We start from the raw sequence: 17,903 nt of genomic DNA, 5'->3' as shown, positions 1-17,903 counted from the left end.
TACGTAAAATTCTCGACAAATTAGGCGGCCCAAACTGTTGCATATACACTGACTCTGCGTGCAATGAACGCAAGAGAAGAGACACAATTTCACCTGTTTAATATTGCCTGCTAACTTGGATATCTTTTAGCTAAATATGCAGGTTTAAAAATATATACTTCTGTGTATTGATTTTAAGAAAGGCATTGATGTTTATGGTTAGGTACACATTGGAGCAACGATACGCACCGCATCGATTATATGCAACGCAGGACACGCTAGATAAACTAGTAATATCATCAACCATGTGTAGTTAACTAGTGATTATGATTGATTGATTGACTGTTTTTTATAAGATAAGTTTAATGCTAGCTAGCAACTTACCTTGGCTTACTGCATTTGCATAACAGGCAGTCTCCTCGTGGAGTGCAATGTAATCAGGTGGTTAGAGCATTGGACTAGTTAACTGTAAGGTTGCAAGATTGAATCCCGCGAGCTGACAAGGTAAAAATATGTCGTTCTGCCCCTGAACGAGGCAGTTAACCCAACGTTCCTAGTCCGTCATCAAAAATAACAATGTGTTTTCGTAACTGACTTGCCTAGTTAAATAAAGATTAAATAAAGGTGTAAAAAATATATATATATTTTTTAAATAAAATAAAAATCAGCCAAATTGGTGTCCAAATATACAGATGTCCGATTGTTATGAAAACTTGAAATCAGCCCTAATTAATCGCCCATTGCGATTAATCTGTCGACCTCTACGTTAGAGTGATCCTCACAAGGCTAGATTGAAATGGCAACCTATTTAGTCAGTTACCTGTCAAAAGTAGTGCACTATATAGGGAATAGGCTGCTATTTTAGAAGCCGCTAGTAAACATTACCACAATAGTCTGATCTACGCAGGGCTAGGTTGCAGTACAGTACCATTACCACAGAGCACACAGCAAACTCCAGGCTATAGAGGAAATGTCTGTGAGCCCTTCAGCACCATGTAAATGAGCAAATCCCTTTTGTCAGCTGAGCCCCATTAACCTACTCCAACACATGCCTGTGGGATTGCTACATGGCACTGCACATTTGAACAAATTTCAATAATTCCCTCTCTCCTCTCAAAAATGGGACTTTGTGCCATGTCCTAGTACAACCCGGCAGCTCCCTCCCTTTGTTGGGCTTGTCCTCTATTGTGACTTTCTGGTCCAGACCATGCATCACAGAGTGACCAACAGTACCGAGGTCAGCTCAGGGAAAAGCAATAAACGGCCTGTTCTCCTTCCATGTTCCTCTCTCTACTGTATCTCACCCTAGTCTCTTTGTCGAGAATGGAGCCAGTCTAGACTGCTGTTATAGACAGGGAGGGTTGGTTGAGTGACTCAACATAGACCACCTCCATTCATTGGATGAATTATTTACTACATGCTGAAAAACCTACCATGTAAAAATAGCATTCGTGAATCCTTTCCCATCCATCCCATAGTTATGCAACGCCAACCAACCAAAACAAAAAATATTCTCTAAAAGTGCATTTTCATTTCTCATTTTCTGAAACATGAGTAATCTCATAGAGGAGATGTTTACCTTGATGTCAAGAAATATATTTTCTTCTTCATCTAAACTCTGTGTGCTGTCTGAAAGTATGTCTGTCATGGAGGACTTAGCCTCTGTGTCATCGTCCCCTGATACAGAAGCATGATATGAGTTGGCCCTCTGGTAAAGTAGGCAGCCGTCTCGTCTGGGGGCCTGATGGAGGGATGCACTCATGCGGGTTGAGAGTCAGAGGCAGACCAGGCTGTGAATGCAATGTTAGGGTGACAAAGTTACAGTCATACAAAATGTTGGAGTTGGCCTGAAAAAGGAGGTAGCAATACAATCGCACCGAGGTATTGACACATATGATTGTTTCTGCAAATTGGACAACCTGAGGGAATCTATGTATCCGTTTCAATGGGAGAAACAAAGGGTTTTCCCAGTGTACTTTAAGGACAACCCCATCGGCCCCAATATGGTCTGATCTTTGTGAAATACAAAAATACATTAGCAACTGACCAGTGAACACACGGAGAAACAGCTCCCCAAAACCTCTCTCTGTCTAGCGGCAGCCTCCCTCAGCCTGTAATGTATTCATAGATCATAAGGTTTAATCATTAATATGTACACTTCCTGTTCCTTTTATTACGAAATTAACAGAAGAGAAACAATTACCTTTTTCAATAAAGTGTGCTTGAATAATCCCACGTTTCATTACTTTATCATCCCCTACCTGCTTCAGTCCCCTACCTATGGTAATTCCCTACCTGCTTCAGTCCCCTACCTATGGTAATTCCCTACCTGCTTCATTCCCCTACCTATGGTAATTCCCTACCTGCTTCATTCCCCTACCTATGGTAATTCCCTAGCTGCTTCATTCCCCTACCTATGGTAATTACCTACCTGCTTCAGTCCCCTACCTATGGTAATTCCCTACCTGCTTCATTCCCCTACCTATGGTAATTCCCTACCTGCTTCATTCCCCTGCCTATGGTAATTCCCTACCTGCTTCATTCCCCTACCTATGGTAATTCCCTACCTGCTTCATTCCCCTACCTATGGTAATTCCCTACCTGCTTCAGTCCCCTACCTATGGTAATTCCCTACCTGCTTCATTCCCCTACCTATGGTAATTCCCTACCTGCTTCAGTCCCCTACCTATGGTAATTCCCTACCTGCTTCATTCCCCTACCTATGGTAATTCCCTACCTGCTTCAGTCCCCTACCTATGGTAATTCCCTACCTGCTTCAGTCCCCTACCTATGGTAATTCCCTGCCTGCTTCAGTCCCCTACCTATGGTAATTCCCTACCTGCTTCTTTCACTACTTGATTAATTTCCCTACCTGCTTCAACCCCCTACATACTTCTACACCCTACCTATTTAATTCCCCATACCTGCTTCATTCCCCTACCTACTTAATTACCTACCTACGTCATTACACCTATCTGCTTCATTCCTCTACCAGCTTCATTCCCTTACCTGCTTCATTCCCCTATCAGCTTAATTCCCCCTAACAGCTTCATTTCCCACACCTGCTTCATTCCCCATACCTGCTTAATTCCCCCACCTGCTTCATTAATCCTACCTGCTTCATTCCCATACCTACTTAATCCCCCCATCTCATTAATTTCCCCTACCTGCTTCATTGGCTGAAATTGATTAAAGGAGCAATTTCCAAGACAATGGGCTTGTTGAGAATGTAATGGATTTCAGTGTTATTAATTATCCAGCTCATTACCAAGTGAGAATAAATCATTTATCTGGAGACCATCAGGGCAGATTAAATGGAGCCTCTTCTCCTCTCTTCCTGTCCCCCTCTCCCTCTCCCAGCATCCTGCTTTCATTAGACAGCCTGTCACTTTCTCACTCTGCCTCTAAGACGTTCCTCTTTAGTTAGGCCCCCTGACAGTTGATTTCTAACTTAGAGTCTGCCCATTGCCTGACGTGGCACCACCAGCCCTGGTAATGCCAGGGTGAAAGTTAAAGAAAACTAAACAACAACCCCTTTATGATGAAAGTCATTTCAATGCAGAATTAGCAGGTGATTGCTGCTTTAATAATCCACTTATTTATAAAATCCTCCGTGCAGTGATTAAGCCTGGGCTCCAAATTAGTTTACCATTATTTGAGGAGGGAGGCTGGGGCCAGAGCTGTGGCTGGGGCTAGGGTGGGAGGCTGGGGCTGGAGATGGGGAAGGACACTAGGCCTGGGGCTGGGGTGAGGGGCTGGAGATGAGAAGTGACACTAGGACTGGGGCTGGGTTGCTCGGTTGGAGTGGAGTGGGGGGGCCTAAATCCATATAGCCTCTTTGGAGCTCTGCAGGGTGGAGCCTAAATCCCTATGGCCTCTCTGGAGGTCGGCAGCCACAGCACACAGGGCCAGGAGAGAGAGGACAGTAGAGGAAATGAGGGGGGGGGTTAAATACTCCCCTCCTCCCACCACCACAGAGTGGGGTCCAGTAACAGGGCCCTCGTTCTCCTGTGGCATCACCTCTGCAACCCCAGCTCAGGGCCAGCAACCCATTTATCTGTGCCTGGCAACATCCTCCATGCAGAGAATGAGGGAATCTGACGATAAACTCACAGTCACAGCTGGCCAGAGTGAGTGGCCAGCCCAGAGACTGGTGCCCTATTGAAGAACCTCAAGTAGGCAAAGTGACAAAAAACTAATGAAGAGATTCACACTGTTGACAAACTGCCGCAAACACAAAGAGGCAATCAATATACACATATTATAATCTTACTGGGCGTAAAGTGATGCAAATCTAAGATTTTATCAGAACAGCAGATGCTTCCATGCAACACATTATTTGTGGGCTACTGAATAATACAGGAAGACCACAGTCACGAAACCCAGACAGATGCATGACAGGTTTAATCAGTGCTTCACTTGGGATGAAAGAAGAGCAGGAGCTGTCTTTTTCCAAGTTGGTCCATTGGACTAGAGGTTGACCGATTCATCGGAATGGCCTATTAATTAGGGCCGATTTCAAGTTTTCATAACAATCGGTGATCAGCATTTTTGGACACCGATTGAGGCGGATTCTTTTTTTAAAACTTTATTTAACTGGGCAAGTCAGTTAAGAGCACATTCTTATTTTCAAAGACGGCCTAGGAACGGTATGTTAACTGCCTTGTTCAGGGGCAGAACGACAGATTTTTACCTTGTCAGCTCGGGGATTCATGGGAAAATCAAAAGAAATCAGCCAAGGCGTCAGAAAATAAATTGTAGACCTCCACAAGTCTGGTTCATCCTTGGGAGCAATTTCCAAACACCTGAAGGTACCACGTTCATCCGTGCAAACTATAGTATGCAAGTATAAAGACCATGGGACACCATTGGTGCGAAAAGTGCAAATCAATCCCAGAACAACAGAAAAGGACCTTGTGAAGATGCTGGAGGAAACAGGTTCAAAAGTATCTATATCCACAGTAAAACAAGTCCTATATCGACATAACTTGAAAGGCCGCTCAGCAAGGAAGAAGCCACTGCTCCAAAACCGCCATAAAAAAAAGCCAGACTATGGTTTGCAACTGCACACGGGGACAAAGATCGTACTTTTTGGATGAAACAAAATTATCATCATTATGTTTAGAGGAAAAAGGGGAATGCTTGCAAGCCGAAGAACACCATCCCAACCGTGAAGCACGGGGGTGGCAGCATCATGTTGTGGGTGTGCTTTGCTGCAGGAGGGACTGGTGCACTTCACAAAATAGATGGCATCATGTGGAAGGAAGATTATGTGGATATATTGAAGCAATATCTCAAGACATCAGTCATGAAGTTAAAGCTTGTTCACAAATGAGTCTTCCAAATAGACAAGAGGGGACTGGGCACGCACCCCTGATCAGAGTGGCAGATGTGTTGCTACCTACCCTTGACTACGATTAAATGTCAGGAATTGTGAAAAACTGAGTTTAAATGTATTTGGCTTGTATGTAAACACCTTGTATATAAACTTTCGATTTCAACTGTAAATATACTGTACTATACTGTACAGTTTTTGCTGACTTTACTGTAGAATTCACAATAGTGTTTTTACGGACTTAAGTCTTCAAAAACACCACAGTGAATACTGTAGCATTTACTATGGTATTTACTGTAGTATACTATAGTCTATAATATAGAATTTATTGTAGGATACTTTAATATACTGTACTATTTATTGTAGTATACTGTTGTATTTACAATTAACTGTAGTATACATACTGTAGTAAAAGGAAACTGTAAAATATACTATAGTAATTAATGCAGTGTTTTTATGGATTGTAGTATACTGTAGTATTTACTTTTGTGTGCTTTGCGGACGGTACTAAATTGAAGTATTTAATGTAGTGTTTTTGCAGACATTACTGTAGTATTTACTTTAGTATTCTAGAGTATAATACGACATTCTATAGTAAGTACTACACATGATCGAGGGACACTACATTGTGTAGTACAGTATTCTACAACATTCTATATAATTAATATACTGCAGTACTCTATATACTGCAGTATTTTTTCATGTGGGCAGTTCTATGTGGATCATGATGACAGGGTGAAATAACATGTACTGTAATTATCTTCTCAAGCTAGTCCAACTGAATAATTACTGAAATGCCATCAGACATATGAAATCATAGTAGCCTCTGTGATTCCTACCGGAATATTTCACATTGAGCTGGGTGTGTATTGATATGTTTAGTTGTGTAAACAACTCTACTTTGAGGCTCACCAGCTGTGAGACTGTGACAAGCATGTCACACTAATGAACTATTAAAAGGTAGAGATGACAAGTGAAATGGGGAATTTAACAAAAACTGGAGAGACGGGAAGCTAAGTTTCTGAGCAAATCTGCCTCTCCTCTTCTCTCCTGTCCTATCCACTCCTCACGTGTCCTCCCCTCCTCTCTAGTGTCAGGCCAAATCCTGGCCATGATATCAGCAGACAAACTGTTTGGACTGACACAACTTAGAACACATTGAGAGATGGAGAGACAGATATAGTTGTTATTTTGGTGAAAGTTGGTTTATTGTATTTTACATCAGAATGAATTGAATAAGCTTATTGGTCATCTACTGGCCAGCTGTTCATTATGTTCTCATAAGCAGTCACTTTAGTGACAATGGTTAAAGAACATAAGCTTAAAGTTTTGACGCAGCTGACTGATTGTATTTGGGTTGCTGTACATGGGAAATAATGCCCAGTCAAACAACATCATGCTGAAGGCCATCTAGTCCATTTGGCTCTTATTATGATAAAGGTTATTTCAAGATGTCTTGTCGAAAACAACACTAAGGCCATTTAGGAACATTTTAGTTTCTTTACTTCTTCGTCCTTAGCAATATCTGTTTTCTAAGCAAACTAGCCAGACCCAACATAATCATTCAGTAGCATCCAAATGTACTGGATTCCATACAATAGACCTACCACAGACATTTATGAGTGGTACAGGATGGAAATAACCCAATCTTAGGCATTGAGAAAGATGCATAACAACTGGTTCATTTCCAGTATAGTGTCGTCTGTTCCCGACTGGAGGATAGAACGGAATGTGTTGACTCATCCTGCTCTGCTCCACACCTCCACCTTCCCTGCTCCACTCCTCCTCCGCCTGCCCTGCTCCACTCCTCCACCTGCCCTGCTCCACTCCTCCTCCGCCTGCCCTGCTCCACTTCTCCTCCACCTGCCCTGTTCCACTCCTCCACCTGCCCTGCTCCACTCCTCCTCCACCTGCCCTGTTCCACTCCTCCACCTGCCCTGTTCCACTCCTCCACCTGCCCTGCTCCACTCCTCCTCCACCTGCCCTGTTCCACTCCTCCACCTGCCCTGCTCCACTCCTCCACCTGCCCTGCTCCACTCCTCCACCTGCCCTGCTCCACTCCTCCTCCACCTGCCCTGCTCCACTCCTCCCACCTGCCCTGCTCCACTCCTCCTCCACCTGCCCTGCTCCACTCCTCCACCTGCCCTGCTCCACTCCTCCTCCACCTGCCCTGCTCCACTCCTCCACCTGCCCTGTTCCACTCCTCCACCTGCCCTGCTCCACTCCTCCACCTGCCCTGCTCCACTCCTCCACCTGCCTGGCCCGGCTTGTGGGGAGAAGGAGGCAGGCCCCGTGATAAATCACAGTCATTGCACATCAGTGTATATCAATCTGTGCTCCAACACTCCTCGATTGAGAGAATTGCTGAAGTGTTACTGCAGTGATATTGAGGATGACACTCCAGCATAATGGGACTATTTTCCCTCATTCTCTCGCTCCACTCCTCCTCCACCTGCCCTGCTCCACTCCTCCTCCGCCTGCCCTGCTCCACTCCTCCTCCGCCTGCCCTGCTCCACTCCTCCTCCACCTGCCCTGCTCCACTCCTCCTCCACCTGCCCTGCTCCACTCCTCCTCCGCCTGCCCTGCTCCACTCCTCCTCCACCTGCCCTGCTCCACTCCTCCTCCACCTGCCCTGTTCCACTCCTCCAACTGCCATGCTCCAATCCTGCCCTGCTCCACTCCTCCTCCGCCTGCCCTGCTCCACTCCTCCTCCTCCTGCCCTGCTCCACTCCTCCTCCGCCTGCCCTGCTCCACTCCTCCTCCGCCTGCCCTGCTCCACTCCTCCTCCACCTGCCCTGCTCCACTCCTCCTCCACCTGCCCTGCTCCACTCCTCCTCCGCCTGCCCTGCTCCACTTCTCCACCTGCCCTGCTCCACACCTCCACCTTCCCTGCTCCACTCCTCCACCTGCCCTGCTCCACTCCTCCACCTGCCCTGCTCCACTTCTCCTCCGCCTGCCCTGCTCCACTCCTCCACCTGCCCTGCTCCACTTCTCCTCCGCCTGCCCTGCTCCACTCCTCCACCTGCCCTGCTCCACTCCTCCTCCACCTGCCCTGCTCCACTTCTCCTCCGCCTGCCCTGCTCCACTTCTCCACCTGCCCTGCTCCACTTCTCCTCCGCCTGCCCTGCTCCACTCCTCCACCTGCCCTGCTCCACTTCTCCTCCGCCTGCCCTGCTCCACTCCTCCACCTGCCCTGCTCCACTCCTCCACCTGCCCTGCTCCACTTCTCCTCCGCCTGCCCTGCTCCACTCCTCCACCTGCCCTGCTCCACTCCTCCTCCACCTGCCCTGCTCCACTTCTCCTCCACCTGCCCTGCTCCACTCCTCCACCTGCCCTGCTCCACTTCTACCCTCCACCTGCCCTGCTCCACTCCTCCACCTGCCCTGCTCCACTCCTCCTCCACCTGCCCTGCTCCACTTCTCCTCCGCCTGCCCTGCTCCACTTCTCCACCTGCCCTGCTCCACTTCTCCACCTGCCCTGCTCCCACCTGCCCTGCTCCACTTCTCCACCTGCCCTGCTCCACTCCTCCTCCACCTGCCCTGCTCCACTCCTCCACCTGCCCTGCTCCACTCCTCCACCTGCCCTGCTCCACTCCTCCACCTGCCCTGCTCCACTCCTCCACCTGCCCTGCTCCACTTCTCCTCCGCCTGCCCTGCTCCACTCCTCCACCTGCCCTGCTCCACTCCTCCTCCACCTGCCCTGCTCCACTTCTCCTCCACCTGCCCTGCTCCACTCCTCCACCTGCCCTGCTCCACTTCTCCTCCACCTGCCCTGCTCCACTCCTCCACCTGCCCTGCTCCACTTCTCCTCCGCCTGCCCTGCTCCACTCCTCCACCTGCCCTGCTCCACTCCTCCACCTGCCCTGCTCCACTCCTCCACCTGCCCTGCTCCACTCCTCCACCTGCCCTGCTCCACTTCTCCTCCGCCTGCCCTGCTCCACTCCTCCACCTGCCCTGCTCCACTCCTCCTCCACCTGCCCTGCTCCACTCCCCTCCGCCTGCCCTCTCCTCCACCTGCCCTGCTCCACTCCTCCACCTGCCCTACTCCACTCCTCCGCCTGCCCTGCTCCACTCCTCCACCTGCCCTGCTCCACTCCTCCTCCACCTGCCCTGCTCCACTCCTCCTCCACCTGCCCTGCTCCACTCCTCCACCTGCCCTGCTCCACTCCTCCACCTGCCCTGCTCCACTCCTCCACCTGCCCTGCTCCACTCCTCCTCCACCTGCCCTGCTCCACTCCTCCTCCACCTGCCCTGTTCCACTCCTCCAACTGCCATGCTCCAATCCTGCCCTGCTCCACTCCTCCTCCGCCTGCCCTGCTCCACTCCTCCTCCGCCTGCCCTGCTCCACTCCTCCTCCTCCTGCCCTGCTCCACTCCTCCTCCGCCTGCCCTGCTCCACTCCTCCGCCTGCCCTGCTCCACTCCTCCTCCACCTGCCCTGCTCCACTCCTCCTCCACCTGCCCTGCTCCACTCCTCCTCCGCCTGCCCTGCTCCACTTCTCCACCTGCCCTGCTCCACACCTCCACCTTCCCTGCTCCACTCCTCCACCTGCCCTGCTCCACTCCTCCACCTGCCCTGCTCCACTTCTCCTCCGCCTGCCCTGCTCCACTCCTCCACCTGCCCTGCTCCACTCCTCCACCTGCCCTGCTCCACTCCTCCACCTGCCCTGCTCCACTCCTCCACCTGCCCTGCTCCACTCCTCCACCTGCCCTGCTCCACTTCTCCTCCGCCTGCCCTGCTCCACAACTCCACCTGCCCTGCTCCACTCCTCCTCCACCTGCCCTGCTCCACTTCTCCTCCGCCTGCCCTGCTCCACTTCTCCACCTGCCCTGCTCCACTTCTCCTCCGCCTGCCCTGCTCCACTTCTCCACCTGCCCTGCTCCACTTCTCCTCCGCCTTCCCTGCTCCACTTCTCCACCTGCCCTGCTCCACTCCTCCTCCACCTGCCCTGCTCCACTCCTCCACCTGCCCTGCTCCACTCCTCCACCTGCCCTGCTCCACTCCTCCACCTGCCCTGCTCCACTTCTCCTCCGCCTGCCCTGCTCCACTCCTCCACCTGCCCTGCTCCACTCCTCCTCCACCTGCCCTGCTCCACTTCTCCTCCACCTGCCCTGCTCCACTTCTCCTCCACCTGCCCTGCTCCACTCCACCTCCCTCCCACCTGCCCTGCTCCACTCCTCCACCTGCCCTGCTCCACTTCTCCTCCGCCTGCCCTGCTCCACTCCTCCACCTGCCCTGCTCCACTCCTCCACCTGCCCTGCTCCACTCCTCCACCTGCCCTGCTCCACTCCTCCACCTGCCCTGCTCCACTTCTCCTCCGCCTGCCCTGCTCCACTCCTCCACCTGCCCTGCTCCACTCCTCCTCCACCTGCCCTGCTCCACTCCTCCTCCACCTGCCCTGCTCCACTCCTCCACCTGCCCTGCTCCACTCCTCCACCTGCCCTGCTCCACTCCTCCACCTGCCTGGCCCGGCTTGTGGGGAGAAGGAGGCAGGCCCCGCGATAAATCACAGTCATTGCACATCAGTGTATATCAATCTGTGCTCCAACACTCCTCGATTGACAGAATTGCTGAAGTGTTACTGCAGTGATATTGAGGATGACACTCCAGCATAATGGGACTATTTTCCCTCATTCTCTCGCTCCACTCTACACCCCAACAATACCTTGTCCAAATCCAACACAATGTCACAGAAACAGTTCATCTGCTGTTTCTGTCCGGCAGCCTGAACAGGAGATTCCGAGACATTTTCTTCTGAGCCCTCTGGGAGGGGACCTACCTTGTTATTCCCAACATGGGCTCCCAGGATATTGTTTGTGTGCATGGGGGTAAACCCCTGCATTACCAGAACATTCTGTTAACTTTAGCCTAAATGTTGTCATCTTCTTCACTATTTATTTTTTTCTGCAGTAACTGTTCTATTAGTATAAAAGTGTTTTGCAGATCCCATTAAATATGATAAGGGACAGAAAGTCATATATTCTGCAGTATACTTTCTGCGTGTTTGTGTTTGATCCAGTGAGTGATATGCTGCCCTGCATGTAGTTAAGGAGGAAATCAAGGATGGCTCAAATCTTGCTATGCGACATCTTCCAGTGGAACCGGACCAAACCGGAATGGTGACCCCCTTGGCTTGGGTACAGAAACGTAGTCTGTTTGGGCGCTCAGTTATGCAGTCGGTAATGAGCGATCAGGTGGATGTACATTTTCACATTACATCTAGTGAGTCTCTCAGAGCAGCACCACGGAACATTAGTCTACCAGCAGCAGGGCCTGCACTAGCCTTCCATCACTGTGACAAATGAGTACAACACAGGAAAGTGTCGGTGTGGCTGGATTCCTACTTACTCCGACAGCCAAAAAATATCCTCTCTGGGATTTCAGAGTTTTCCAATATAGCCCTGTTTGGCTATGGACTGGCTTTAACTTGACATTCATTTCCATGCTTAAAAGGAAGTAGAAGTTAATTGCAGATTTTGTTGGATAATAACCAAGCTACGTTTTACAATACTTACAACCAGGGATTGGAACCGGTTCACAGAACAGAAAAACGGGAAAATAACAACATTTTTTGAGGAACAGAATCAGAACAAAAGTAATCTATACTATTCCGGAACAGAAACATTATTTTAAAAACATAAGAACCGGTTAATAACATTATTTTACGTTCTGGGCATTATGTTCAGTTTCACAAAAAAAACGCAACAAGGTGCCTATGCCAAAGCCCTCACTCTGTCACTCAGAAGCGTATTCCAGTGTCTGCCTGCCAGCTGAAAATATTTCCCATTATGTGTGTGTGTGTCTAGGCAACATGCCCCTCCCCTCTGAAGCTTATGCTACAATAGCCTTCTGATGTTACAAGCGTGATTCAGAAATTAGGGAGATATTTTAATTATAGATGAATGGGTTAACTTTTTCAATGCTAGTTACGGATACTATAGTTAAAACCTTTCACATTGGATGTATTATCTGCAAAAAGGTACGATGTGATTTTAATTCTGGTGACTCTCTGCTAGCTGCTCCAACTCTCAGAGGTTCAAAGACATTCAAAGTTCCTCCATAGAAGCTGCTCCTTGGTAGGTATAATTCTATGGGCCTAATTCAGATAATGCATTTCATAACAAGATGTCCAACGCTTCAAGCCATGCCTCCACCCTCTCTTGCTCTCTCCCCACCTGCAAAATGTAAGTCGCATCTCGTCCTACACTTGGTTGTCCATTGTGCATGTAAACAACTACAGCCTAGGCAGCTGATAGCGCCCATGTACTATCATCTGTCTAGGCTAAAACAACTATAGCTTGGCCTCTCCATAGCAAGCTGCTCTATCCGCACTGATTGATGAAGTCATTTAATGTCAAGCTAGTCTTGATTTCGGAGGTTTAAAAAGGAATAGAAAGGAACGATATGAACTAGTACTTTCTTCTGTTTCAAACGGGTTCAGAACTTTATTTTGCAGGTCAAACAGTGTAACGGAAGAAAAAAAAGAATGGCTCTGTTCAGATACAAACGATTGGAAAATCATTTCGGTTCCAACCCCTGCTTACAATTTATCTGCGGTGTGAAAATGTACAAAGTTGAACAAACCATGGTGTATTTCCTATTCCATGCAGTATCTCTTGGAAATAATTTTAAAAAGCAGCTATGATTTTGGGGTTATTGTTCTCTGCAGAGAAAGATAACTTTGTCTTCTTCTCTTAGTGTGTGGAGGAGAAGTAAGGGCAGTGGCCACCTGCCATTCCCCACCTGTTTTGCATGTTATTTTGGCATTAATATGTGTCACATATCAGTTTGCAAACAATGTGTTAATAAAGCCGCAAACAAACATGGTCTGCTTTTTTTATTTATTGAGTAAGGAAGCTCCAAAATGCAGGTGTTATAGCCTACCTCAGTGCTTTCTGTGGTGTTGGGGCAAGCTACGTAGCAGTCATCATCATGAACCAAGTTGACAATCTACTGGCAAATCTACTGGCAAATCAAATCATAGATAAAATCTATCGCTGCTCATCGGCCATTGGACATAAACATTACACAACAAGTTAGAAATTGCAAATTCAACAATGAGTGGTTTGGCAGGAATTAGTGACTAACTGCAAGCGTTGCAAAGCAATCACTAGCCTGCTATTCAGTGGAGTGGGTGTGTGGTCCAAGTCTGGGTTTAAGGGTCTCTTTTCCAAGCTAAAAAGTATAAACATTCAACACGATGGGCCAGAAAAGGTTTAATACATTGGCCATGCTGTTAATCCATCATGACTTCTGCCGTGTTCAAAATAACTGGAAACTCGGAACTGGGAAATCTCAGACTTCAGTGAGTTCAAGACAACTGGGAACTCGAAAAAAACGAGCTCCGACTGGGAAAATATCTTTCTAGAGGTCCGACCTGAAGATCACTGACGTCATGGTTAAACCTTGTTTTTTTCAGAGCTCCCAGTTGTCTTGAAAGCACTATAAATCCAGAGAAAGCCAGACTTTGATGACAAAGTTTGATGACATAATTTGCCCACAAAGGACCGCTGCGCCTCCTTCCACAGCACAACAAGGTGAGTCCAAACATGTCTTGTATGCTGCTGCATAAATGATGTAATATGCCAGGGAGATATGTATACTGTAGCTAAGAAAGTTATACTAAGTGTATGTGGTGTTGTAAGCTGTTCATAAGTGTTATCATTGAATACTGTAATAGCTTTCATTGTCTGCTTATACGCCCCCTTTATTTATCCTATGGTTCTGACTTGGTGTACAGGGAGAACACCGTAAGAACGGCCTATGTTCTGAATTATGTTGCTGTACATGTCAAATGTGCTGAACTAATAGTTATATTGACTTTGTCCGTCCAAGATTGCTCATTAACCTCTTCAACCTATGGGGGCGCTATGTCATTATTGGATTAAAAAACGTGCCCGTTTTAAGCGCAATATTTTGTCACGAAAAGATGCTCGACTATGCATATATTTGGAAGCTTTGGAAAGAAAACACTCGGACGTTTTCAAAACTGCAAATATATTATCTGTGAGTGCCCCAGAAATGATGCTACAGGCGAAACCAAGATGTAACCTCAAACAGGAAATGAGCTGAATTTTTGAAGCTCTGTTTTACTATCGTCTCCTTATATGGCTGTGAATGTGCTGTGAATGAGCTTATGCTCTCTGCCGTTCGTCCAAGATGTCTGCAGCATTGTGACGTATTTGTAGGCATATCATTGGAAGATTGGCCATAAGAGACTACATTTGCCAGGGTCTCGTCCGGTGTCCTTTGTCTAAATTGGTGCGTAATTCTCAGTGGCAATCATTTTACCATGCGATACAGACAGAGAAGCACACTTCCAGGAACGATACATCATTGAAGATATATGTAGAAAAACACCTTGAGGATTGATTCTAAACAACGTTTGCCATGTTTCAGTCGATATTATGGAGTTATTATGGAAAAAGTTCTGCGTTTTTATAACTGAATTTTCGTTTTTTTTTGGTAGCCAAACATGACGCAGAAAACGGACCGATTTCTCCTGCACAAATAATCTTTCAGGAAAACTGAACATTTGCTATCTAACTGAGAGTCTCCTCATTGAAAACATCCAAAGTCCTTCAAAGGTAAATGATTTATTGAATGTTTTTGCTGGTTTTTGTGAAAATGTTGCCTGGTGATGCTAACGCTAAATGCTAATGCTAAATGCTAACGCTAAATGCTAACGCTAAATGCTAAATGCTAGTTTTGCTATGTTAGAGAAGCATATTTTTGAAAGTCTGAGATGACAGTGTTGTTAACAAAAGGCTAAGCATGAGAGCTAGCATATTGATTTCATTTCATTTGCGATTTTCATGAATAGTTAACGTTGCGTTATGGTAATGGGCTTGAGGCTGTAGTCATGATCCCGGATCCGGGTTGGCTCGACGCAAGAAGTTAATGTCTTAATTGAAATTACAGATTGCCTCTTATCTGCTCGTCGTCCCCTTCTGCCATAGTTTGTACATCTCAATTGTCAGTAGAAACAACATTTGTTTAAGCAGTAAATGTCACCGTTATAGTGCAATTAATGTATTGTTTAGTGTTTGGTAGTGGCTTTGTTGGCATGCATCTAAAAAACAATTTGGGTGCCCCACCAAGATTTACATGCTAAGATCGCCACTGAGTAAGGGGGTGTGGAATCAAGCTGTCAGAGCTAGGTCTCTGTGTCTGTCTGTACAGAAAGCAGGAAAGGAGGGAGGCAGGGAGGCTATGCTCTGTTACACTCTGAAGCAATAGGACGGGAGAAAAGACAGTCAGCTCCCATGGTGCCTGTTCGGGGGATCTGTGGTTACAGTCAAAGGTAATACCAGGTCAGTGAATTGTGACAATCGATAGGGAATTAATCGATATAAAACAAGCACTAGTCTACCACAGTTTCGACCAGAGGAATGGTTTTATTTAAAAAATATTTAACTGTTCACTGAGTCACAGTAAAAAATCAAGAGCCATCTGAAGTGGATTTTAACGTCAAAAACACAATTTGAACAAGATGTCTAATACCAAACCGTAAAATAGCTTACATCAAGCAAAATACAGTGAATCCGGCAGATTTACAAAGGAAACCGTCTTTTCAAGTAAAAGAGACCACACCATACAAAAACAAGTGATGCCAAAGTTCATTTAAGTGAAGCTTCCATAATGATATTCAGGGCAGCAAGCTCATCCAACACACCTAAAATGTAAGGAGAGCAGAGCAGCGCTGAAGATGACAGAGCTCTAATTCACCACCTTGTCATGCTAAGTAATATAGACTTAAAATCAATGCCAATGTGCTGTTTAAAAGCTTGAAGTCAACCACCAGACCGCTGGCAACACCAGCCATGCAATACTGAGGCTACAATTAGGCTGTATTGATTAACCAATAATCCCTGAGTGGACCACTATGAATGGTAATGATCTATTAATACCGATTTCATTACTAAACTATTAGTCAATAATATTAAAGAGCCCCCTTTTTAATAATGCTGTCTTTATTAGAATTGACAGCAGATCAACTGTGACTGGGTCTTTCTTTCTGTTTACCTTGAATACCTCTGTTTACTGTGAATTTGAATGAAAAAGAAAACTAAAAGAGGAGGAGAAAGTGAAGCAGGCGGGGTTCAAGGCTGAGGCTCCACCGGGAAGCAGGAGTGGTACGCGACTGATGCTCCACAGTGAAGCAGGAGGTGTCCATGGCTGAGGCTCCACTGCGAAGCAGGAGGGGTCCAAGGCTGAGGCTCCGCCATGAAGCAGGGGGGGTCCAAGCCTGAGGCTCCACTGTGAAGCAGGAGGGGTCCAAGGCTAGGGCTCCACCGTGAAGCAGGAGGGGTCCAAGCCGGAGGTTCCACTGTGAAGCAGGAGGGATCCAAGGCTGAGGCTCCACCATGAAGGAGGGGAGGTCCAAGGCTGAGGCTCCACCGTGAAGCAGGAGGAGTCCACGGCTAAGGCGCCACCGTGAAGCAGGAGGAATCCAAGGCTGAGGCTCCACCGTGAAGCAGGAGGGATGATCCAAGGCTGAGGCTCCACCGTGAAGCAGGAGGGGTTCAAGGCTAAGGCTTCACTGTGAAGCAGGAGGGGTCCAAGGCTGAGGCTTCACTGTGAAGCAGGAGGAGTCCAAGGCTGAGGCTCCACCGTGAAGCTGGGGGGGTCCAAGGCTGAGGCTTCACTGTGAAGCAGGAGGGGTCAAAGGCTGAGGCTCCATCGTGAAGCAGGAGGGGCCAACGGCTGAGGCTCCACCCTGAAGCAGGAGGAGTCCACGGCTAAGGCTCCACCATGAAGCAGGAACGGTCCAAGGCTGAGGCTTCACTGTGAAGCAGGAGGGGTGTAAAGATGAGGCTCCACTGTGAAGAAGGAGGGGTCCAAGGCTGAGGCTCCATCGTGAAGCAGGAGGGGCCAACGGCTGAGGCTCCACCCTGAAGCAGGAGGAGTCCACGGCTAAGGCTCCACCATGAAGCAGGAACGGTCCAAGGCTGAGGCTTCACTGTGAAGCAGGAGGGGTGTAAAGATGAGGCTCCACCGTGAAGAAGGAGGGGTCCAAGGATGAGGCTCCACCGTGAAGCAGGAGGGGTGTAAGGATGAGGCTCCACCGTGAAGCAGGAACGGTCCAAGGCTGAGGCTTCACCGTGAAGCAGGAGGGGCCCAAGGATGAGGCTCCACCGTGAAGCAGGAGGCGTCCAAGGATGAGGCTCCACCGTGAAGCAGGAGGGGTCCAAGCCGGAGGTTCCACTGTGAAGCAGGAGGGATCCAAGGCTGAGGCTCCACCATGAAGGAGGGGAGGTCCAAGGCTGAGGCTCCACCGTGAAGCAGGAGGAGTCCACGGCTAAGGCGCCACCGTGAAGCAGGAGGAATCCAAGGCTGAGGCTCCACCGTGAAGCAGGAGGGATGATCCAAGGCTGAGGCTCCACCGTGAAGCAGGAGGGGTTCAAGGCTAAGGCTTCACTGTGAAGCAGGAGGGGTCCAAGGCTGAGGCTTCACTGTGAAGCAGGAGGAGTCCAAGGCTGAGGCTCCACCGTGAAGCTGGAGGGGTCCAAGGCTGAGGCTTCACTGTGAAGCAGGAGGGGTCAAAGGCTGAGGCTCCATCGTGAAGCAGGAGGGGCCAACGGCTGAGGC

General features: G+C 48.3%; 1 protein-coding gene across 1 annotated transcript in view; it reads right to left on the bottom strand.

Annotated features, from left to right (window-relative positions):
• LOC115129294 (X-linked interleukin-1 receptor accessory protein-like 2) overlaps positions 1-17,903 on the bottom strand; it is a 365,734-nt gene that overhangs the window by 154,460 nt on the left and 193,371 nt on the right. The gene's annotated exons all lie outside the window — the stretch shown is intronic.

This window comes from Oncorhynchus nerka, linkage group LG5 (genome assembly GCF_034236695.1).
Source record: "Oncorhynchus nerka isolate Pitt River linkage group LG5, Oner_Uvic_2.0, whole genome shotgun sequence".
Taxonomy (NCBI): Eukaryota; Metazoa; Chordata; class Actinopteri; order Salmoniformes; family Salmonidae; genus Oncorhynchus; species Oncorhynchus nerka.
Note: the sequence above shows the minus strand (reverse complement) of the source record. Positions and strands in the feature narration are given on the sequence as shown.